General features: G+C 39.2%; 1 protein-coding gene across 2 annotated transcripts in view; it reads right to left on the bottom strand.

Annotated features, from left to right (window-relative positions):
* The window catches only part of CDYL (chromodomain Y like), a 184,095-nt gene that overhangs the window by 98,236 nt on the left and 59,646 nt on the right, over window positions 1-26,213 (bottom strand). The window lies entirely within an intron of this gene.

The raw sequence follows: 26,213 nt of genomic DNA, 5'->3' as shown, positions 1-26,213 counted from the left end.
CCACCAAACTTAAGTGCCAAGACATGCCAAAATTAAGTTAAATACGTTTGGAATATACCAGGCACACAGTAAGTACTGAGTAAAAGTAACATTTGTGACAGACTTCACTAATGCAGTTTGATGAAAATCTTTCTCAATAATTACAGGCTGACTCATGAAGAGGGCACCTGTATACTGAAAACCTTCTGAGTCCTCTGCTAACAAGAATGAGTACGTCCACCAGAGGAATAAAGCCCACTCTGTTGGGATGAAATGCAGCAAAATTGTCCTACAGCCCACAAAAGACTATTAAAACTACACACAAATACACCTGCACACATATACTCAGACCAACGAAAAATAAATAAAAGCATTCAGGAACCAGAATATAACTGTGTTGGCCAAAACCCAAAATCTTAACTCCTGCACAGAGATCCCAGGTGCTGTTATGGAAGTCATATTCCAATGCCACGATGCAGGCTCTGAACAGCTTCTGTCATATTGCCAATGAGGAATACTCAGGGTCAGTGCTGAAGGGTAATGGGAACTTTAGTTTTTCCATTAGCATGAGACAGCATGAACTAGACTGGTTGTCGAGTGCTTTTTTGTGAGAAAGTACCTCTTTATATTTCCTCCAAAGTCCATCTAGGTAGACTATTTAAGGGTAGAGGCAACATTGCCAAATATAATTTTTACACAATATTTTAACAAGCTACACTCTCATAGAAGCAGCAGTCAATATTTGCAGATTCCAAGTCTGACAAACTAGCTTTGAGATCTGCCAAGTAAAAGGTTCTGATCTTGAGACCCTGACATTCTGGCTAGAGGCCCCTGAACCAAATGGATTCTAAAATCCAGTTTTGCTACTCATAGTCAATCCAACCAATGCCATGGATACATATGGAGACCCAACAACACAACTGGCTGCTTCTTTTGCTGAGGATACAGGAGGAAACAAAAGCATTATTTCTCCCTATTATCCTGGAAGTTACACTCAAGAGAAGAAGTCAGACTAAATAAATAGATATCCAATATACTAAATGTATGTAAGTACTAAGAAGAGAAAAGCCACAGTTAGAGGACAGGGTGATGGCAGAGAGGTTGCTCAGAAGGAGGTGAGCCATTGCAGTGTGAGTGAGGAGCAGCAAGACGGCCAGTGAGGCTCGAATGGAGTTAACAAGGGATGAATGGAAAAGACTAGGTCAGGAAGGCTAGAGGTGGGTGCAGGGTGAGGAGTGGACTATTTGGGGTCTTGCAGCCATCGTATATTTGGGGTTTACGCTTAGTAAGATGGAAGCCATGGCAGGGTTTTGAGCAGAAAAATGGTTATCTATTTTACATTTCAGAATTACGACTCAAGTAACTCTGTGGAATTAGGAAGAACAACTGGTAGGCTAACTATAATAATCTTAGTGAGAGAAGGTGTCACTTGGACTAGAGTAGTGATACAGTAGAGTTGGTGAGAAGTAGCTGGATTTGGAGTCTATTTTATTTTTTAAAAATATTTATGTATGTATTACAAGAGAGCGAGCGACCATGTGAGCAAGGGAGGGGCAGAGAGAGAAGGACAGAGAAGATCCCAAGCAGGCTCTACAGTGTCAGCACAGAGCTTGATGCGGGGCTTGAACTTACGAACCTGTGAGATCATGGCCTGTGCCAAAATTGAGTCGAATGCTTAACTGACTGAGCCATCCAGGTAGGTGCCCCTGGGGTCTATTTTAAAGGAGTGCTATAAGATTTCCTGATGAACTGTATGCAAGATATGAAAGAAAACAAAGAATGAAGGCTAACCAAGATATCTGGTCTGAGTGAATGAAAAGGTAGAGTTCACATTCACTGGGATGTGAGAGGACAGAAGAGTTCATTTTAAAGACATTCAGAGGAGATGCAGAATAGGCCATTTGATTTACAAATCTGGAATGCACACTAAAGACAGAAATTTGGCATCTGTAGGCATTAAAAGTCATTAAATCTAAGAGACCAAGAAGGAAATAAAGAATGGATAAATAAAAAAGGAAGGAGTTTGAGGAGTGGGCCCTGAGACACTCAGCCATTCAGAAGACAGAACAAAGAGAATCCAGCAGAGATTACAAAGAAAGAGCAAAGGATTGGCATTGGAGAAGGACTCATAAAGTGGTGCCCAGAAGCCAAGTATTTTAAAGAGGAGTCAACTGAGCACATCCAATGATCTTAGTAAATCAAATTAGACCTGGAAGAGTGGCACTTCTAGCTCTAGAGGAAAGAAAAGGTTGACAAACCCTTTCCACTGAAAAAAACCCCCAACTATTAAACTTGAAAGTTGTCAAAACAAAACAAAACAAAACAAAACAAAACATTAAGGCCTCTGGAAATTCAACCAAAGCAAACAACAGATTGAGAAGCATACACCCACAAAGAACTGAATTTGAGGGAAGAACAGTGGAAGTTGGTGGCCTTGCTGCTGGGGCTGCTCCTGGCCAGTTCCAACAGTGTTGTAGTCCTACCACTGTGGAACCGGCCTCGAAAGCCTGCAGCTTGGCTGTAAAGGGTGCTGACTTGATTGGAAGCAAAGGGCAGAAAACTTATGCCTGGAAAAGACTGTAGGTCTCACCGCCAGAGGCTGAGGTCCTGGCTATGATGATAGACAGAATGGAGGAATTGATGGAAATTTAAAGGGAAATTCTGGAAACGAGATACCTCCACTGAGGGGTTTGATGAACATTCCACACTCCCCACAGACACTGGACACTCAAGAGGGCTGGCACAGAGTAAAACCTAGGGCAGTCCTTAAAGCTGTCTGAACTTTGAATGTACTCCCATACCAAACATAAATCTACTGCAGAGGGTGAAAGCCTTATGGGCTCAAGGTGTCTGACGACAACATCTGACCAAAACTTGGTTCATAGTTAAACTATGCAGACAGGAATGATCCCTAGAAAGTCTAAAAAAATAAAGAACTGGGATGGAGATGGCTGAGCAGAGAAATCAGTGGCCACACAATGTAGAATTGACAAGACTGCTCAGATTACATTGAGGCAAATGGCTTAAAGCACACGCGTGCGCGCGCGCGCACACACACAGCAAAAATGAAAACAAAATTTCCCAGAAAAAAATTAAAACCTGGAACAAACATAAAACACCAGGAAAATAGTAGTCACACTCATGTAAAAACTGCCAATGGAAACTATCTCTCAGTTTACCCATAATTTGGATTTAGCAGAAAAATATTTTAAGTACTATAAATACATTTAGAAAGTTGAAAAAAAAAACCTATGTTTAAAGAACACATGATGACAATGATTCAAGTAGGAAATAAGGAAAAAGTCTATCAAATAAAACAAAAATTCTAGAGCTGAAAAACATAATAATTGAAACGAAAAATTCACTAGATGGGTTCAACAGCAGATTTGAGATGGGAGAAGAATAAGAGATCAAACAGACTTTATCCAAACTGAAGAAGAGAGAGAGAAAAAAATATTAAGGAAAAAGAGAGATGGTGCAGAATTTTTTTTTTTTAAAAACAATGGCTGAAAACGTTCCAAATATGATGAAAAGCAATTATTTACAGATTCAAGCTCAACAAAGTCCAATTAATATCAGAGCTCTTTAGAGATATAATAAAACAGTGGACACTAAAGACAGAAAAAATCTTGAAACCAGTTGGAAAAATAACAAAGAAAATAACAAGTTAACATGTATAGGGGTACAACAACACAATTAATGGCTGGCTGTTCATCAGAAACAATGGAAAGCAGAAAATAGGGGAATGACACAATGAAGGCATCATAAGGAAACCAAGAATTCTATATCCAGCTAAATTATCTTCAAAAAAAGAAAGCAAAATAAAGATGTTTCCAAATAAATGATACTAAGAAAATCCACTGCTGGCAGAGCTGCCTGAAAACAAAACAAAACAAAAAAACACTACAAAAAGTCCCACATGTTAAAAGAAAGAAGACTCCAGACAGAAATGCAAAACCAAGAAAAGAAAGGAAGAATACTGGAAATAGGAAATACATGGGTAAATATAAAAGACTGGTCAAAACTTGTTTCTTTTCTTGGGGTGCCTGGGTGGCTCAGTTAATTGAGCATCCAATCCTTGATTTCAGCTCAGGTCACAATTTCATGGTTCATGGGATTGAGCCTTGTGTCAGGCTCTGCACTGACAGCATGGAGCCTGCTTAGGATTCTCTCTCTGCCCCTACGCTGTTCATGCTCTCTTGCTCTCTCTCAAAACAAATAAATATTTAAAAAAAATATCGCTTAAAAAATTGCTTTTCTCTACTTAATCTCTTTAAATGAAATAAGATTGTATAAAGCAAAAAGTGTAACACTGTACCAGCCTAAAATATATTAGATATAATCTATATGACTATAATAGCACAAAGGAAGGGGGGAAAAATGGATATATTGGAATACAGCTGATATACAGATTGGAACTAAGATCGCATTAAACTGAAGTGGATTGTGATAAGTTGAAATACACATTACAATCCGTAGAACAATCACCAAGAAAATAAAGACAAAGTTTTAAAAATCACAGAGATTAGGGGTGCCTGGGTGGCTCAGCCGGTTAAAGCATCTGACTTTAGCTCACGTCATAATCTCGTGGTTTGTGAGCTCGAGTCCTGCTTTGGGAGAAATCAAGCCCTGCTCTGGGCTCTGCACTCGCTCTTCCTCTCTCTCTGCTCCTTGCTCACTTGTGCTCTCTCTGTCTCTCTCTAAAAAAATTAATTTACAAAAATCACAGAGATTAATGTGGGTACAGGCAAAAAAAAAAAAAGAGTTTAAAATAAGAGAAAACAAGAAAGCAGAAACAACAAGAAAACAATGAGATAAACAGAATTCTAACAACTAGCAGACTGATAAAACTAAATCAAGCCATATTAATAATTACATGAAATATGAAAGAATTAGACACTACCAACAAAGAACAGAGATTGTCAGATCAGGTTTTTTTTAAAAGCAACTATATGTTATCTAGAAGAGACTCACTTTAGATTCAAAGAAAAAATAGCTTACGAGTGAAAGGGCAGAAAAAGATACTACAGTAACCATATGAGAGTGACTGTTTTTATAGTAGATAAAACAGACTTTTAGCCAAGAAATATTACTAGAGACTTAAAGGAATATTTCATAATTATAAAAGGGTCAGTATTTCAGGAAGATATAGTAACTATGAATGTATGCGTATACCTAAAAGTCTTGAAATATATGAAACAAAAAGGATATAAATGGAGAAATAGACATTTATAGTTGGAGATTTTAATATCCTACTATCAATAACTGATAGAATGAAACAAAGTCAGCAGTGATCTAGGAAACCTAACACTATCAACCAACTCACACTATCTGGTATTTACAGAACACTCCATCCTTGAACAATGGGATACATATCCTTTTCAAGTGCACACAAAACATTTACCACAACACACGTTTGAGGCCACATAACAAATTTTAATAAATTTGAAACAATTCAGGACGTACAAAGATATCCTTACCTAAGACATATAATAGTCAAACTAACTGAAAGCTAAAGACCGAAAAAATCTTGTTCATGGACCACATTAAATTAAAAGTCAACAATTTTGGAAATTTCCCAAAACTTGACATCAAACAACACACTTCTAAAAATTGGTCAAAGAAAAAAGTACAGAGGAAATCAGAAAGTATTTGGAATTGAAAGAAGATGAGAAACATATAAAAACTTATGGGATACAACTGATGTAGTGCTCAGAGGAAATTTTATAGCTTTAAACACCTATTCAGAAAAGAAGTTAACAAAGTTAAAAAAAAATCAATAATCTAAGATTTCCACCTTGGGAAACAAGAACAGAAGAGAAAATTAAGCCCAAGGCAAGCACAAGGTAGTAAATAATAAAGATCTGAGTAGAAATCAATGCAACAGCAAAAACAAGAACAAGCCAGAAAAATCAATGAACCCAAAAGTTGGTTCTTCAAACGGATCAAAAAAACTGATAAACCGTTAACTAGACTAACCAAAAGAGTGAAAACAAAACTAGTATCAGAAACGAAAAAGGGGGAATCACTACTACCTGGCAAAAATTAAATAAAGGAATACAAAAGAGATACTAGGTGTTATGAACAACTCTGCCAACAAATTAGTCAACTTAGATGAAATAGAGAAATTCCAGGAAAATATATATTATCACAACTGACTCCAGAAGAAAGAGAAAATCTGTATGGATTTGCAATTAAATAAATATTTAGTAATTTAAGGTCTTCCCACAAAGAAAAGTATAGGCTCACATGGCTTGACTTATGAATTGCATAAAATGTTTAAAAAAAGAAAAAAAAATCCTATAAAAACACTGCCCAAAAATAGGAAAGACCACTTCCCACCTCATTCTGTGAGGCCAGTACTACCCAACAGTAAAGCCAAACAAAGATGTTATGAAAACAAAACTAAACAAACTAAAAACACCCCGTACAGAACAGTATTTCTTATAAGAACAGACACAAAAATCCCACACCAAACTCACCAACATATAAATAGGATTATACACCATGTCCATGTAGACTTTATCCCCAAAATGCAAGGTAGGTCAGTTCTAATCTGAAGATGAACTAATGTGATACACCATACTAATGGAATACAGAACTAATGGAATATAGAACAAAAGAACACATGATCGTCTCGATGGCCACAGGTAAAGCATTTGACAAAATACAAATTTATGACCAAATTTATGACTAAACTCTCAACAAAGAAGAAGCAGAAAGGAACTTTCTCAACTTGCTAAGGCAGTCTATAAAAACCCTACAGCTAATACCACACTTAAAGTGTAAGGTTAGAGACATTCCCTTAAATATCCTAGGAACTAAAAGCAAGATGTTCCTTCTTACCACTCCTATTGCCCATCACACTGCAGGTTCCACATAATACATGAAGACTGGAAAGAAAGAAAACCACCTTTTTTTTGCAGATGGTATGATTCAGTGTACAGGAAAAAACTAAGAAATTGACAAAATAACTATGAGAACTAATAAATAAGTTTAACAAGGTTGAAGGATACAAGACCAAGATATAAAAATCAAATGTAATTCTATATGCTAGAAATGGACAACCCAAAAATGAAAATAAGCAATCCTAATTAAAATATCAAAAAGGGTAAAACAGTTAGAAATCAACTTAATGAAAGACATTCGAGAATGCTATACGGAAGGGGCTCCTGGGTGGCTTAGTTGGTTGAGCGTCCAACTCTTGATTTTGGCTCAGATCATGATCCCAGGGTTGTGGGATTGAGCCCCGCACGGGGCTCCCTGCTGTGCGTGGAAGATTCTCTCTCCCTCTACCTCTCTTCCCTGCTTGTATGCTCTTTAAAATAAAATTTTAAAAATGTACAGTTCACTGTTAAAAAAAAAAAGAAGAATGTTACACTGAAAGCTTCAAAACATTACTGAGAGAAATTAAGGATCTAAATCAATGGGACCTATGGGCTTCCATTCGAGGGAACTGGGCAGATCTATAAAGTTGTACTGTGCCCAGTGGTAAAGAGATAACCAGTTCTCTGGGTGCATCTTCACAGAGTGGAAGCTGGGAGAGGAAAGAGCTTCAGGCTGAGGACTGCAGTGATACGGAAGAAGTGCAGATAGTTCGCATGCACATACAAGGTGGTATGGGGTCATGATACTGCTTGAAGTCTGTGACTGGTTACCAACTGCAAGGCTGATTCTGGACAAGCAAGCCAGTGTCCACAGTGCTCTGTATTCCTGAAACATTGCTTCGGACTCTGTTTTCTGCTGCCTTTTCATGGACCAGGTCTACAGTTAACATGCTGGAAAAGACCACCCTCAAGCAGCACTAACAGGGTTTCTCAGAAGAGTAGTGTTAACCATACAAGTTTGGCAGTAAAACTAGAGAAACGCACCACGTGATTTTAGAAAATCAGTAGGTCGACACAGGCTCGGGACTTTTCCATTCATCAGCCTCAAGTTTTCTCTTCGAGGTGAATTAACTTGATTTTGCCTCCTTATTTTGCCCACCCTGCAGGACCAAAGCCAACCACATCCGAAGACTGGTTCTTGCTCAAATAAGCAGCACAGAGAATGCAGTTTCAATATAGAGAATATAGTTTGTGCTAGATCTACATGTATGAATACGGATTAAGGTCAGAAACATTGATGAAAATTACGAAAGCATATAGAGTTTGAAACCATGCAAAATAATACTGTTATTTAGACACACACAAGCAATACACTTTTGCAAAGACATAAGAGAATGTCGTATTTCCCAGGGACAAAAGAAACTTTGAGTATTTTCATTTTTGCTCATGTCTGGGGAAGTTCCTGGTTGTAGAATCTTGCTTCACCACTATCGACCCCTTACCTCTGGTACTGGTGACATAGTCGTGTGACATTCCAGCTACAAACAGATTTATACTCCCCAGTATTTGCCTTTTAATAATGTTCTTAAAGTCTATACTTCATTAGGAGTACTTCCTACCAGACAGATTGCCCTTGCTTTATCTGACAGCAATGTTTTCTCTGGCCTCCCAAAAGGAAAACATTTTAATCATACAGAAAAATGAGGAAATAAATGAATTATCAATTATTTTGACTGCCCACCTAGGTGGTTAACCCTAACATTCTGCCATACCTGGTATTTAAAAAAAAAAAAGGCCATATGATACAGTTGAAACCCACTGAGCACCCTCTATGATTCCGTCTTCCATCCACTCCTTGGAGGTAACCACTATTTCAAACCTGATGTTTATCATTCTCATATTCTTTGTAAAAGTTATTGGTTGTATGTGTCTAAATAACAGATAGTGTTATTTTACATGGTCTCAAACTCTATATGCTTTTATAATTTTCATGTTTCTGAAATTAATCCATATTCATACATGTAGATCTAGCACATTCATTTAAAATTTTTTTAATGTTTTATCTTTTGAGAGAGAGAGAGAGAGAGAGAGAGAGAGCGTGAATGGGGGAGGGGCAGAGAGAGAGGAGACGATCTGAAGCAGGCTCTAGGCTCCGAGCTGTCAGCATAGAGCCCGATGAGGTGCTTGAACCCACAAACGTGAGATCATGACCTGAGCTGAAGTTGGTTACTCAACCAACTGAGCCACCCAGGTGCCCCTATATTTATTTTGAGAGAGATAGCATGAGTGGGGGAGGAGCAGAGAGGGAGAAAGAGAGAATCCCAAGCAGGCTCCACATCTGCCAGCACAGAGCTGGATGTGGGGTTCAAACGTACAAACCATGAGATCAAGACCAGAGCTGAAATTAAGAGTCAGACACTTAACTCACTGAGCTACCCGGGCACCTATGGCTCACCTAATTTTTAAAGGCTGTATACTATTCACAGTATAAATAATTCACTCTTCTATATATCCATTCTCATGGACAGTCGAGTGGCTTCCAATCTTTATTACAAACAATAATGTAACAAGTATCCTTGTTAACAATTCCTTATACACGTGACTATTTCCCTAAAGTATATATCTAGAATAAAATGCTCAATCAGCTGGTAAGAGCACTTTCAAGTCAGCTAAGTATTACCAAATGGTTGGTTAACCATTAATACTCCAGATCAGCAGCAGTTCCTTCATCCTCACCAACAAACTACTATTTTAAAGTCTGATTGATATATAAGAACGCTAGCTCGTTTTCATCTGCGCTTCCCCAGTAACTGGTGAGAACAGAATTCTTATAAAACTTTATTTCATATTCTGGTTTCCTTTTCTGTGAAGCCCTGTTCATATATTTTGCCCATTCTGTGGATTTTTTTTCAATTTGTTTGTAGTGGCCTTTGATATGTTTTTGTTGTTATTATTTTACTTTGACTAAATTCGCTGTTTTCTTTATGGTTTTTGTTTCTAACGTTTTGCTTAAAAAATCATTCCTTTCCCCAAGGTCAGAAAGATAGTCTTTTATACACATAGAAATGGCTTCTGTACAGTGTGAGACAGGAAATTTTTGTTTCTTTCTCACAAGTTTCTAAACACGACTCACTTTTATGTTCTATTTACTCCCAACATCAATACCACACTGTCTAAAATGGCCTAATACTAAGCATTTGGTTAATTAAGTCATTCTATCTGGCTCTGTTTGAAAACTACCTTGGCTATTCCTGGCACAATGTTCTCCCATATAAATGACAAGATCAACTTGTATCACATAGCAATAACCCAAAAAAGGGGGTAGGGTGGGGAGAAGGCAGCAAAAACAAGAATAAAACACCTGACTCTGGGATTTTTATAAAAATTATTCCAAATTCATAGATTTCAGAGAAATGGACATAACAAGACTTCCCATCCACAAACATGGAACTTCTCCATTTATTTAGTTCTCTTTAATTTCCTCCAATAAAGCTTTATAATTCTCTCCATAAAGATATTACATATTTTATTTTAGGTTTGTGGTTATATTTTTGGTGCTACTATAAATCTTTCAAAATTATATATTCAAATTGGTACTCTGATATAGGTACACAGTTGATTATCTGTTTATCTTGTATCCAACCTTAATGAATTCTTAAGTTCTAAAAATTTTTCTATAGTTTCTATGTAGTCAATCATGTTTGTGCATAGGATAGCTTTGCTTCTTGCTTTCCAGGGCTGATGCCTTGCTTTGTTTCCAATTTTAAAAAGAATACTTCCAACATTCTATTATTACCATGTTTACATTTTTTTAAAATGTTTATTTTTGAGAGAGACACACAGAGTGCGAATGGGGGAGGGTCAGAGCTGTCAGCTCAGAGCCCAGTGCGGGGCTCCAACTCACAAACCACGAGATCATGACCCAAGCTGAAGTTGTCCGCTTAACCGACTGAGCCACCCAGGTGCCCTTATTATTACTATGTCTAAAAGTAAGGTTGGGTGGATAATCTTTATCACTAATTTCCTAAAGAGTTTTTATCAAGACACGGTAGGGTGGTAAATTTCTAAAAAGTCCTTAAGCTATTGAGATGCTGTTATGTTGATATAGAATACATTAAATTTTCAAGTGTTGAACCATCTTTGCATTTCTAAAATACATTCAATATGGTCCTGATCTTCATGTACTGCTTAATTTTCAAATTCATACTTTAGAAAATTTTGTGTCTGTGTTCATAGGTATAATAACACCTGAATATACTAATCAACCTTAACATCACTATAAGTGGGACAGCAGACATCATGTGCCTCCTGATATGATACAACAGGAAGGACACAGTATCATCTCTTAAGCTTATTATACTGTTTGTGATATAATCGGAAACTTTTCACAACAAACAGTTTAAAATAGAAAGAAAAACCAAACCAGAAGATCAATCCAGTCTCTTTCTTTTCTCTGGGAACAGCTAAACAAAAGGAGACTCCATTCCTTTGAAATTTTGGCTGAACACGTTAGTGAACTCTCTGGGTCTGGTATCAGGGCAAGGTGGGGGGTACACTGTTGTTGTGATGCAGGTTCTTTAATGGTTTCTTACTCTTCTTGAATCCATCTAGGTAAGGTATATATCTTCGGGGAAATTATAAAGCATTACAGCTTCTCACACTTGTTGGCAGTTTTCTATTTTAGAAATAACTGTTGTAAATGTACATGTAACCTCCTATTTATTCCTTCTGCTATTTACTCATTTTTCTCATCCTTTATAAATTCTGTCACACTTTGTGTCTTCAAAGAACTAACTTTTGGGCTTGTATCTTTGTTTTGGGGTCTGTTTTTGTTCTCTTTATCATCTCTCTTTCTTTGACTCTTGTTCTGCTATTCTTTAACTTATAAGTTGGTTACTTCCCTCATTCAAAAATTTTTGATCGTTATTTATTTTTTGGTGTTCTCTTAACTGCATTGTGATTTCCTCACTGACTTGTGGGTTATTGAGAAAATTTTTTTAATTTTTGAAAAACAAAATTAGAAATGTCATTTCTAATTTAATAAATGTTGTTTCTAATTTAAATTATATTTAATCCATTACTCAATAAATTACCAGAGAACACAGTAAGATATAATTTGGCATTGCTCATATTTGCTGCTTTGTGGCCTACTATGTGGACAGCTTCTGAATATGTCTCTTGTATCTTAAAAGACTATCTATTTATTTATTTATTTAAAAAAAAATTTTTTTTTTCAACGTTTATTTATTTTTGGGACAGAGAGAGACAGAGCATGGACGGGCGAGGGGCAGAGAGAGAGGGAGACACAGAATCGGAAACAGGCTCCAGGCTCTGAGCCATCAGCTCAGAGCCCGACGCGGGGCTCGAACTCACGGACCATGAGATCGTGACCTGGCTGAAGTCGGACGCTTAACTGACTGCGCCACCCAGGCGCCCCAAGACTATCTATTTATTAAAGGCAGAACTCAAACAAAACCCTAGTAGGCTAACCTTCTAACCTTTCTAATTTCTCTCTGCTCAATCTATTAGTTACTTTTGGAAGAGTCACATAACAATTCCCACTTACTGTATATCTAAGATTACATCAGCTTTGTCTTCCATATTTTGAGACTCTCTTACCAAAGGCAAGCAAGTTTAAAATTACTTTAACTTCATGGAAAATTGTTCTTTTTTATTATATGACAACCCTTCTATGTTTGTTCCTTTATTCCCTTAAAGTTTTATTATCTAATCTGATAAGCTCTGACTTTTAACAGATACAATCCTTTTTTACTTACTGTGATTACAAATATATATGCATTTATATTTATTTTGATCATGTCATTCTATTTGCCCTTGCTTTTATTATCATTCTTTCCCCCTTCTTTCCAACAATTTGTTAAAGCTTTAACATGCTTATTTGTTTTATTAAAATCTAAAGTTATTTCTGCCCTCCCAAGTAATAAAAGGGCAGGAGACAATATTAGTTCTGATAATAACACCTGAATATACTAATCAACCTTAACATCACTATAAGTGGGGTAAAAGGGCAGGAGACAATATTAGTTCTGATCACCCAGCTTCTCGTTGTTACAAATTTTAGTTGTATCTAACTTATTACGACCAAATTTATCAATGTAACTATTACTGTTTTACACAACTACTGTGTGTTTGCCTATTTCCAATTTCTTTTCTTACCGATCATTTATATTCATGCCTTTCTGTGTGTAATAACTTCTTTTAAAAGAATAACTTTTGATGATCTTTTTTAGTGAGAATCTACCAGTACACTTTCAGTACTTGTTTGCCTGAAACTGTCCATTTCATTTGCATCTTGAATGATAGTTTGCATTAGTAAAGCATTTACAGGTTGACAGCTCTTTTCTCAGCTCCCTCTTTTGGTTTCACTGACGGTTGTCAGTGCCTGTGTCAGGGTCCTAGTTGAGCTGGCCCCTCTTATAAGGGTCATCTTTCTCTGTGCTCTCTCTGTGGTTTTTCAAGATCCTCTCCTTTGCCTTTTGGATTCTGCAATTTACGCTGTCAGGGTGTGGGCTCAATTTTGACTGGGTTTTAGTGCTTCCATCTGAGGACTTTTTTTTAATGTTTTTTTTGAGAGAGAGAAAGAGAAAGAAAGAGAGAGAGAGAGAGAGAGAGATACAGAGCGTAAGTGGGGGTGGGGCTGAGAGACAGAATTGGAAGCAGGCTCCAGGCTCTGAGCTGTCAGCAAAGAGCCTGACGTGGGGCTCAAACCCACGAACTGTGAGATCATGATCTCAGCCAAAGTCGGGCGCTTAACTGACTTAGCCACCCAGGGGGCCCTGGACTTTAAAAAAAAAATCAATAATGATACCTTTCTGGCCATTATCTTTTCCATTATTATTTCTCCAGTCCCTCAATTTACTTTTCTGAAAAACATATTTGACTTAAGTTGGACCTTCTGTGGCTTGAGACAAGGCCTTGGGGGCCCACGTGAAGCAAGAGAGTAGGATCTGGGTTTACCTTGACACAGACATTAAAAACCAATTTGAGATTGGCTTCTGTGTTAAATATGTTTCACATATCTATAAATATTTGCAGGAGTGTACTGTTTTCCTAATTACATGTTTGTGACACAAAATGGCTTTCTGGGAACAACATAACCTCATGCTTATGGGAAATACCATTTCACACCAGGAAAGGGTTGCATTGAAGCTAGGGTCATTTGCAGAAGAATGCCACTAAATGCAAATATCAAGCAATATCTAGTAGCTGCTAATTCCTTTGGGAGGATCATTCATTAGGAGTGTAAAGTCAACTTTTACTAATCCAAAAAGAAAAAGGAATCAGTTGACTCTATTTCTTCTATTTCTGCCATGAAATAGGGAAAGATGTTTTTAATAAGATGTTTCAGTCTACCTGAAAAGAGGTCTCGTGCAAACCAACAGACACGGACTAGCTGAGAAAAACTGCCAGGTCTGCAGCACCAAGTTAAACCAGAGAGCTACCGTAGATAATCCAAAAAGTTACTGCCAGGGAATTCCTCTCTGGTCTAGGAATTAAAAACTAAGGATGAGCAAATTAGGTAACAGCCCTGATCCAAAAACTCTGTATACTTAGCACAATGCTTGATAATATGCATTCAAATGTATTAACTGGACTGCCCCCAAAGGTAGAAAACTTTGAGATATTTATTAGATCACATTTACAGCCGTAAGCTTAGTTACACGAAACAGTGTTTTAATAGATAGAATACTTAATATTTTACTGTGAATTTTCAGTTTACAAGGCCAGAGTAAAAATAATTAGGGTAAGTTGTCACCGGGAAGATCTTGTTCATATCTTATTCATGGGCTTAAGGCCTACTTTACAAGCTTAAACCCAAATCAGAATAGACTCGCCCGTCCACATACACATCCCAAACAAGAACATGGAACATTTCTTTCAAAGCTAATACGTACTGACTATGCCAGGGAATCAGATGTAATTACAGGGAAGGGGGACTTTTTACTTTCCACCTTACAGTGTTGTCATTGTTTTTACTGAAAGATAATGTAGGGCGATCTGTGTGTAAAGTGTTTTATTTAACATGAGAGATTAAAACAGCAAAAAACACCAGGCACAACACAGACCTGCTTGGTCACTCAAGGAGGGCTATCCAGTACTCTGACAGTTCTTTTTGTTTTGGTTCCTAGGAACTCCCTTACTTCCTTATTACCAGGGCTATGAATTTATAAGGACTGTTGTGATTTCACAGGGAGTCACATGTGTGTTGGCTGCTGGATTTTAAGAGATGGTCAAGATTCATGTACCTGTAACCCAGGTGCTTACAGGTTTGTTAAGTGGAGGAATAAAATTACTAGGGGGCAGATAAACACCAGGGAGCCACTCTGTACTGAGCACATTTAGAGAGACAGTTCTAGAACAGCACAGGGCAACAAACCCAACTCAACCTAATAGTTTTCAAGGGCACCAAGAAGCATACCTTTTCTTCCTACTCTTTTTAGGAAGCAATTCCATCAAATGAAAATGCCTTCAACATCATGTAGTAAATAGCTTTATTAATGAAAACATATCTTTAGACATATTACACAAAGTATAAGCTATGTCTTAAGATGTAAGTTTCCATTTCCTATCCTACAAGCTTCTTTTGGCTACTTGAGAAAAGGTCAGCCACTATGTACTGGCCTTCTTGATTCTCAAAGAAATCCAGTGCAGGAAGACAGAGTTCAAATGTGGCCAGGGCCTGGGCAAGAGTCCCAGCTCAGTTACACGGGTGACCACAAAAACCACTAGGGCTGGCTGACATGCCAACCTCCCATAAGGATTTCTGGGGTCATCTCCACTTCCACCCGCCTGGCCCTGAGACTGACACCAACCCCATCTGCACCTTAGTGCTTTTAGGCCTGGGTGAACGTCCTGGAAGATGTTAATCAAAGCATGACTATATAAGCCATTAATAGGTATAACTAGAAAGAATATGTATATTCTTCATATCATTTTGCTCACAGCACTGCATTTTCCACTGACATTTATTTATAGGTCTTAGTTGTTTCGTATTTTTAGGTCCTCTGTGTCAGAAAAATAAATAATTGCTGGTAATGAATTAATCCCACTCTCTATCCTGGTCTAATTATTGGTAACAAGTTCCTAACCACCCATATGCTAACACCTACATGTTACAATATCATGAGTCATTAACATAAGCTCCTACCTAGTGGATAGAGGGACACGGAAGGAGGGAGAATATGGATTGTAAGAGTGGTGATAATAATCATTTGCATTAGACATGTGTAATAAACCTTGAAAGCCATAGTTAAAAAGAAAAGACAGAAAGTATAAACTTGTTATTAAGATTCTTATTAAGGGGCGCCTGGGTGGCGCAGTCGGTTAAGCGTCCGACTTCAGCCAGGTCACGATCTCGCGGTCCGTGAGTTCGAGCCCCGCGTCAGGCTCTGGGCTGATGGCTCGGAGCCTGGAGCCTGTTTCTGATTCTGTGTCTCCCTCTCTCTCTGCCCCTCCCCCGTTCATGCTCTGTCTCTCTCTGTCCCAAAAATAAATAAAAAAAAAACGTTGAAAAAAAAAATTTAAAAAAAAAAAAAGATTCTTATTAATTTTGGGTCTACAAAAGTCATAGTATCAGTCTGGCTCTGAGACCGATTCAGAACCCTACTTTTCTCCCTGTAGTCAGAGCAAAGGTGCTAAGGTAGGAAGAAGGAAGGAGACAGGGCAGGTGGTACTGGTGAACAGATACCCTTTTTTTCAGCAAACACTAAACTTACATTTTAAAGAGCACTCTATAAATGGGGGCACCTAAAAAAACAAAACGATCTCCTAAATAAGGCAGAGCCCCTGAAAATGCAAGTGTGCAGAACTAGCACTAATCAAGACAATGTAATTATCTAAAAAAATCCACAGTAAAAATGTCCTTTCACGTAACAGTCACAGAAAAGGTGGCCACCATGAAATCGAGCTTCCCTTACAGAGAGAATAAAGGTGGTAAAGGGGCAGGGAGAAAACTCTGGAGAGCAACACTAGTTCTGCCAGGAAACCATGGCAGGTATGTAACCCTGCCCATGTCCTCATCTATAACCCAAGGACAACCAACTCAAGGTGCTGAGAAGGTGAAATGAAGTGTATCCTACATTAAGCAATGAACCTAGAGCATGGCCGACCTGTAACACAGGACAGCAAGGAATCCAAGGTGACTGTTATAAAAAAAGACTACATGTAGAAGTACACAGTTCAGAGAACTGAGCTCACAACTGCAATGAAGTTACCTTATTGTCGCAACCCAAGGACAAGTTTGCTCCACAGAACACGCCTTCTATTGTGTGACCTCCATTGTGTGACTCATTGAAAACATCACAAAACAGAAATCATTAAGGAAAGTGTAACAAGACACTGCCCAGCCACCAAACCAAACACTGTACCAGAAACAACATCATCAGTAAAATATGTGCAAATGTATTCTAACTTTGGCATGACTCTGAGATTCTAACCAATGAATCACTAGTGAGCAAGCCCAGAATGATGTAACGACATAGCAGGCAATAGACATTTACATACTATTAACATAGCAGATAATTAGCATTTAACTAGTGCTTATGTATATTGCTATTTTAAGCTTTTTGTGTGTATTTATTCATTTAATTCTTGCAAAACACCAGGAGATAAATTCTATCTGCTATCCCCTTTGCACACAGAAGGAACAAAGGCAGTCCTAGTATAAACTGAGGCAATCTAATTCCAACGTCTACACTTCCCACCTTCAAGGCCTTACATTTTAAGTCTATGTATAAACAGTGAAAGAACTCCAACATTGCCCCCTCCAAAAAAAAAACATGTTACACAAAAACATGTATGATACATATTCACCCCCCCGCCCCCAACAGAGCGGGGGAACTCCACAGGCAGTGGCTAACCAGGCCTGGTGTTCATCCTGCTGGGTGCTGAGTGGCTTTGGCAGGCTATGTAGGCTTCAGGGCTCTGGTGCGCTCAGTGGGTCAGCTGGATAATAGTGGTACCTACCCTCAAAGGACTACCGTGAGAAGTAACTGATGTGTGTGGGTATAAAGCATTTTGGTGCCTATCACCTACTGAGACTGAATTTATGTTCGTCAATATTACATATGAATAAAGAGATGATCCAGAAGAATGATCAATAAAACAAATAGAGGTTAGGGTCTGACTCAGATTTTACATGAGTTTCCGCGTCCCTATTACAACTTATTTTATTGCTTGAAATTTTCTATGTAAGTATGGCTTTTTAAAAAAGTAAAACAAACAAACAAACAAACAAACAAAAACCAAAGGTGTTTATATCTGAGGGAGGAATAAAAGTCTCACTTTGGATAAGAAGCACATTTTGAGATAACAGGACTCAGGAAAGAAAGTAAATAAATAAGGTTTCTAGTTGAAATTTTTGCATTCAAAAGTAAGTGCAGTTTTGAAAGATCTGGAAAACAGTGAAAGGTACAAGGGGCCATGAGCTAGTACAATGCAAAAGAGTAAGGAAATGGGACCAGCCGATGTGTGAAGCAGACAAGTCTTTAGATTGAACAGGTACAAACCTGCATCTTTAAGTCATGCTATTTCACCAGAGAGGTGGTATTTTTTTCCCCTCCTTTAATTTAAAATTTCAGTATAGTTAACATACAGTTTAATATTAGTTTCAGGTGTACAATATAGTGATGCAACATTTCCATACATCGCCCAGTGCTCGTCATGACAAAAGTACTCCTTAATCCCCATCACCTATTTTACCCATCCTCCCATCCACTTCCTCTCTGGTAACCATTACTTTGTTGTCTATAATTAAGAGTCTGTTTCTTGATTTATTTCTTTTTTTCCCCTTTGCTGTTTTGTTTCTTAAATTCCACGAGTGAAACCATATGGCATTTGTCTTTTGCTAACTTACTTTGCTTAGCATAATACACTCTAGCTCCAACCATGTTGTTGCAAATGGCAAGATTTCATTTTTATGGCTAGGTAATACTCCATTGTGTGTATATGTACATGTGTGTGCATGTGTATACACACACCACATCTATATCCATTCATCTATCGATGGGACACTTAGGCGACTTCCATAATTTGGCCTACTGTAAACAATGCTTCTATAAACACAGGGGTGTGTGTATCCCTTTGACTTAATGCTTTTGTATGTTCTGGGTAAATAGCCAGTATGTGATTACTGGATCATACGGTTGTTCTATTTTTGAGAAGCCTCCATACTGTTTTCCATAGTGCCTGTACCAGTTTTCTTTCCCACCAATAGTGCAAAAGGGTTCCTTTTCCTCCATATCCTCACCAACATCTGTTGATTTTTCTCCAACTAAGCAGACTTCCCAGTGGTTGAGAAAGGAACTGCCAAGAATCTAGCCCCACATTAAAGGATGTAGGATAGCCAAAGACAAAATTATCATGACTACCCTTGTCAGAAAAGAGTTTCTCTTTCAAACTGTAATAACTTGACTTTTCCAATTGGTGTAAAAGGCATGTCAAATGTTTACCTGCTCCAAAACTGAGCACCCAATACTCCCTGGACCTCCATGTACTCCAGCAGCAGCCTCCCCCCTCCAAGCTCTCAACTTGGTCACCAATTCCTCTTTGGCTGGTACCATCCTCAGCTCTTTTCTTCCACACCACTTCCAGTCGTTTCAGAATCCAAGCACCTCTCAATGTTCCCATGGACATCATCCATATCCACGTTATCACTTGTCTTTCTGGTTCTGCCCTTGACACCCTTCAGGTTACCAAGCTTAAGCCCTCTGATGGAGCCCCCTCACTCCTCTCCTGACACCAGGCTCTTGGCTCCTCCCACACATCAGGCATTTTCTCACTCAGGGCCTTTGCACTTGCTGTTGCTGCTGCCTGTAAAGTCCCTTCCTTGAATATCTGACAGTTAACTTCCTCACCTCCTTTAGGTCTTTACTCAAAAGTCACCTTCTCAATGAATTTAATACCCCAGCTAGGCTCCTAAAATTTCAAACTGTATCTCAACACTTCATAACCCCTCCCTTTATTTTTTCTCCTTAGCATTTATCACAACCTGACATACTACATATTTTATTTTATAACCTTGTTTGTGGCTTATCTGCTCTACAGAAGGCAAGAATTTTTATTTGGTTCACTGCTATTCCCTGACGCTCTTTGGATATCTGTTCGTGAGCACAAAGGATGCGTGCTCAGCCAGCTTGTGAGATTCCTACAACCTGTATGAATAATGTGGTTCAGATCTCAGTACTTTTAATCTGCCAGAAATTAAGTTGTAACTCTCTTCTTCTGCCTAAGGGAAGCATGCAGCCAGGCCCAACCTGTCCTTCTTAGCAACAAATGGACAGTGAGCATAAAAGCTATGTCTCAATAGGAGACACTCCAACATTGAACTTTACTGTGATAAAGCAAGGGTTCTAAAACTTGGCAAACTGAGAGCTATATTTTTTCTAATTGCCGGTGGAGACTCATTAGTATGTCATAAAATCAATTCCATTGATGACCTTTTATAAAATGAACCAGAACAGAACAGAGTACATTACACATAGTAAGGTTAATGTTCTTTGAAACTTTACATTTTATATACTTACGTATGTGTATAATAGATTGTGATATAAAATGTAGTTCTAACTGCGAGTTGTGGTCAAGAAAATTTCTGAGAAAAAGGGTGCATAAATAACTTTCAGAGGGGTTTGTGACTTCTCTGGCTCTGCCCCAAAGGGGAAAAAAAAGCTACGAGGAAAAATTCTGAGTGTGCTATGTGCGATTTTCCAGATGGGAGAGTCCATGGCCTTTTGGGATATTCTAGAAGGGATCTACAGCTTAAATAAGTTAAAAACGATTGAGATAAGAGGATATTAACAGAGAAAAGGGTTAGATTTTTGGCTTTGCCTGTTACTTTCCTGAGAATCCATTATGGATTAATTTATGTAAACCATCCTTCAATCTATCTATATAGTCAATCTAAAATCCATGAAATAATTATTTTCTTTTATTTAATCCTAAACCAGCCTTGTTTGGACACAGACTAGGTCTAGAATTCCAATGCTTGGTAAGTAAGTTCACGTTTACCCTATCCATGTATGCAACCATGTATGCAACCAGATCTGGTCAAATTCCATCCTTAGCCTTGACTCTCTATAGAAGTCTTCACTGGCGGTTATCATGAGCCTCATTAGACTCCTTCTCCTTAATCTTAGCTCACTCTTAACACAAGTGACCAAAAGAGGACTGGGCAAACATAAGCCAGTGTGGGTGCTTCAGACATACCTCCCTGCTACAAACACTCTGAGGGTAAGCCAATTTGGGGGGTGATAACCTCTTGGGACAGTCTTCCCTGTACTGCCACTGAGAGGCCAGAACTTACGTTTTCAGTAGATACATGCTAAATGGAACAAGCGGTCACTTGCCAGTCCTGGAACTTTTCTGCCCACACAGGGCCATGAGAGTGCCTGGCATTTTATCCCAGGGAACTAAACTTCTCACCATGTGAGAACACTTACCATATTGGAAGACTTGGTGTATTTATTCTCTCTCTAGTAACACATCTAAAAAAATTTTTTTAGCGTTTATTAATTTTTAAGACACAGAGAGAGACATAGCACGAGTGGGGGATCGGAGAGAGAGGGAGACACAGAATCTGAAGCAGGCTCCAGGCTCTGAGCTGTCAGCAGAGAGCCCGAGTGGGGCTCGAGCCCACGAACCGCGAGATCATGACCTGAGCCAAAGTCGGATGCTTAACCAACTAAGCCACCCAGGTGCCCCAATTCTCTCTCTGGTAACTTCTAAAATGAGAGCACAGATATAGGGCTCCTAGCTGAATAAGGGTCATGTCACCTCTTCATTGGAAATAATTCATTAGGTGCCTATGGGGTACACAAAGTTCCTTGCAATGTGAAGAACTTTCAAGTTAACTCTGTGATATTTGGTGGTAAATACATAATGAAATACCACATTGTATCAAATCACATAAATAGAATGACGTGAGCTGGGGATGCTGAGTTTTTAAGAAAACTGGCATAACAAGGAAACACATCTTGCAGAACACAAGCTCTGAGCTACACCTGCAAGACAGCGGTCCTTTGGAATAACTAAGAGTCCAAGTGACAATTCCAGTGAGGAGAACCGGAAATTAATCTGTTCAAATGTGTATCAAGGGTCTTATGTGCTGGGTTAAAACACCTTATTTGCTGGCTGGAGGAGCTGGGCTGCAGAGAAGGGGAAGGCAGAGCTTTGCTCTCCAGTGAACTACTGTGGGAGACCATGTGCACACAGTTGACTGCAACCAAGGGAGACACTTCAGGGGACATACTGAGAACAGAAAGACCTTGCTCTGAGAATCAGGAAAACACACTCCCAGAAGGTGCCCATCTGTGCTGAGTTTAAAAAAAAATAAAAGTGGGAGAAGGATTCCAAGGATTAGAAACCAGGTGTGCAATAGCACAGGAGTGAGCATCAAGCAGAGGTTCTGAGAACTGCACACTGCTCTATTCTGCAGCCATACACTCTGTGAGTAGACAGGCCTATGGTTGGCTCATGGGACACACCTTGAAGGACCAGTGTGCCAGGCAAAAGAGGCTGGACTTTATTCTGTAAGAAAAGGTGTTGGGGCGCCTGGGTGGCGCAGTCGGTTAAGCATCCGACTTCAGCCAGGTCACGATCTCGCGGTCCATGAGTTCGAGCCCCGCGTCAGGCTCTGGGCTGATGGCTCAGAGCCTGGAGCCTGTTTCCGATTCTGTGTCTCCCTCTCTCTCTGCCCCTCTCCCGTTCATGCTCTGCCTCTCTCTGTCCCAAAAATAAATAAACGTTGAAAAAAAAATTTTAAAAAAAAAAAAAAGAAAAGGTGTTATTTGCCTTTAGAAAAATCCCTCTGGAAGGAATATGGATATTAGAAGAAGAAAGGCTGGAGGCAGAGAATCAGTACCATAATCAAGAAGGACTTGGGGCGCCTGGGTGGCGTAGTCGGTTAAGCGTCCGACTTCAGCCAGGTCACGATCTCGCGGTCCGTGAGTTCGAGCCCCGCGTCAGGCTCTGGGCTGATGGCTCAGAGCCTGGAGCCTGTTTCCGATTCTGTGTCTCCCTCTCTCTCTGCCCCTCCCCCGTTCATGCTCTGTCTCTCTCTGTCCCAAAAATAAACAAACATTGAAAAAAAAAAATTTAAAAAAAAAAAAAAAAAAAAGGAGGACTTGAAGGAAGAGAGCAGTCAAGCTTACTAGAGACACGATTCCAGGGATACTTTAGAGCTATCTTTGGTATGACACAGGGGCAGGGGGAGTTGATGTGAACTGACCTGCGCTGGTAACAAGTGCTTTGGTTGCTCTGATGCTAGAAGCCTGGATTCAGATGCAGGTTCTGCCACACACCAGCTAGCTTGGGAGAAGTCATATTACCCTTTCTTAACCTCTCTGAGGTCTGGTGTGCTCATTTTACAGAGGAATCCAAAAGTACCCATCCTCAGGGCTGGTATGAAGTTTGAATGTGGCAGTGCTTTTAAAGTATGAAGCAGTACCTGACATACAGTTAAGTGCTCAGTAATGGTCATCTATAATTACTGTCTGCAGTTATGCTGGGGAAATATGGGGGGGGGCCTTACTGTGCCAAAATGCAAGAAAGAACTCAAAGACTAATGAGGGGGTGGGGCAGATGTCAAAAGAACAAAGAAACCCACGAGGAAGTTCCGGCTGGCTGAAAATTGGACAATCTAAACAAAAAAGAATGACCATCAGAATCATGGAGTAAAAATCCAAAGCCCACAATAATGGAAAAATTTTAAGCCTGCACTTATCATCAACGAAGCTCACTTTTACACCAAATCTAAACTTAGAAAAAAGCTTAAATAAAACGTGGTAAAAAGAATTAAGCCCTGCCCTTTCCAGGAAGAATTGTACATCACTCTAATTGGTGAGAGAGAAAGCTCTTCTTTACAAAATAATTCTACCCACTAAATAGAGAAGAAAGGACAGAATTAGAAAGTCATTATACGTCAGCACCCACTGAAGATTCAGCAAGGACCATCAGTGGATGCCAAATTCACAGGTTGAAACATTGACGGAAATGGGCTGTCTGCCTGGTGGCAAGTACATTCCTGCCAGGTTATGTACTAAGAGCAGAAGGGAATGCATCCCTTTCTCAATGGAGACACCACCAGCTAAGCCATCAAGGTCAGCATCTACCAGCAGGGCAACTGGTCACTGGGGGCCTGGTAACCGGATGTCATAGCACAGAGCAGCTAGCCTTTAGCCCAAACTTCCAATTTACAGGAAATACAAGAGGTAAAAAAATGAGTTACAAAACACTATCAGCAAACAGATAAATCCAGGAGGCAAGACACTGAACAAGAAACAGGCTCAGGCATCTCAAAAAGTCAGTGTAAAAGCAAATAAGGAAAAGTAAGGAGGACTGTTCTAGAAAAGGGTATAATATAGCACCCTGTGTTCATCAGTACTACTACCACCACAGCTCGAGTCTAACATCTCAGTCACTGGCGAGTGGTTTGAGCACTGTCTGCCCTGGTATCAGACCGTTCTCTAAATGCAACTGTTAGTCTCTGACAGTTAAACATGAAGAATGATGGCTATACGGATCTACTGAAACAAGGCTGAGAGAGCCTGAATATACGCAGAGCCACATTCCCAGGCCCGTCAGTATCAGTGCCCGCCCAGAGGCCGGTGGATGCAAAGTGTCAGCAAAGGCAAAGTTACACAGGGATCACCATTTCCTGCTTGGGTCTGAGGGTGGCGGGTGCTTCTACCTTCCCAAAGACCCCTGTTAGCGAGAGACAAACCCCAGGCTCTAGCTTCCTGCACCCACGAGGCAGGAGGAAGTGCCACGAATCTTGCAGGCCACAGTGAAGACGTGGCAGAGGCCCCCTTCTCACCACAGGGAGAACTAAACCCTTCCAAGGGCAGGGACTGCAATATGGTGAATTGCTCGCACTTTGAAGAAAAACCTTCAGGTGCATCAATAATGATAGCAAATAATCATCATGCACTTCATGTATCTATGTGCGAGCACTAAGTCTTGAACCACCTCACTGACGTCCTACAACCCTGTTATGTCCATTTCACAGATGAGGAAACTAAAAACACCAAGAAGCTGGGTGACTTGCTAGCATTACAGACTTCGCAACAGAGCTCGCAAGTGGTGGCCCTGGATTACCTTCTCACAAACGTGATGTCCTCTGGCTTTGAAAGTGAGCCACAAGTCACCTGTAAGAACTATGCCCACCCACCCAATAAGTACAGCCATTGTCACTCATGGATGAGTGACACCCTTTACCTCCCCCAAAATGGGATGTCAGCCTTTTGTGCGAGTCAGTGAGGGGACATTGCTGGTTGCTCGACATCTTAGTAAAGGCCTGAAGATTAAATCACAGAATCTAGTCAGTCAGTCTTCACCAGCCAACGATCCTAGTACACGGCTGATCTTAACAAGACATTGTGACAATCTCTGATACCTATTATTTTCCCCTGGTAATCATAAGCTTTTTTCTTTTTTTCTTCAGCCAGCAAGTTTTTCTAGTTGTTCAGTTAAGAACTCTGTATTGCTTGATAATGTAAATTATTCATTTTTTCAAATAACATTTTAACTCTTGATAATTTTTTATGTTTCCAAATTATTTGTATCCCTCCCACACCTCTCTCCCAAACGGAGAACTACTTACCCCATTTACCAGTCAGCATTTCATCAACACAGCTAAATTCCAGTGTGCCATTTTCACAACCTGCTTTCAATTATCAAATGTCATATTTCTATTTCCTGATCTACACTGTCATCACAAAACTGATTATATTCATTGTTCTTACTGAACACCATTATAAATCTAGAGCCACAGCAGAATTTTTATAAGGAAAGGAATATAAGAAACTCCATGAATACTTTTAAAATGGAAGCTTACAAAAGCAATGACTATTTTAAGTGGTCCCAAGACCAATTAATGGGTAAATGAAACCACACTGAGTTTCCTATCATAGCTTTTACTAAAATACAAACTTTTCTGGCTAATTAGCAAAAGGTCACCAATCTAACATTTTTAATAAAATATAATATATAATAGCAATTGCTAGAGGTACTAAATGCTACCTCTCTTCAACTACACCTCAACTAGGATGAGGGTAGAGATTTCTCTATTTAAAACCTAGCTATATCACTAGTGCCTAGCACAAGGACACTCGTAATTATCACAATAATGGCATCAGACTTACTGCATTATTGTAAGGATTCAATAAGCTAATACTAAAAAAAAGTTAACAGTTATCATTATGTGAACTACTTATAAGGCCTTTTCACTAATAATATTCCTTTTATCCACACAATCTAGTAAAGTAGGTTGAACATGTATTATTTCACCAATTTATTCATAAGAATATGGGTTTAGAGTTAAATGATGGACCTGAAGTCACCCAGTTGGACTACCCTGTTTTGTCCCTTCCTCCCAAGTCCTATGTATCCCCT

The sequence above is a fragment of the Lynx rufus genome, unplaced genomic scaffold (assembly GCF_022079265.1).
Source record: "Lynx rufus isolate CCGP_SWC_20201006 ecotype Redwood Valley unplaced genomic scaffold, mLynRuf1.p SCAF_6, whole genome shotgun sequence".
Taxonomy (NCBI): Eukaryota; Metazoa; Chordata; class Mammalia; order Carnivora; family Felidae; genus Lynx; species Lynx rufus.
Note: the sequence above shows the minus strand (reverse complement) of the source record. Positions and strands in the feature narration are given on the sequence as shown.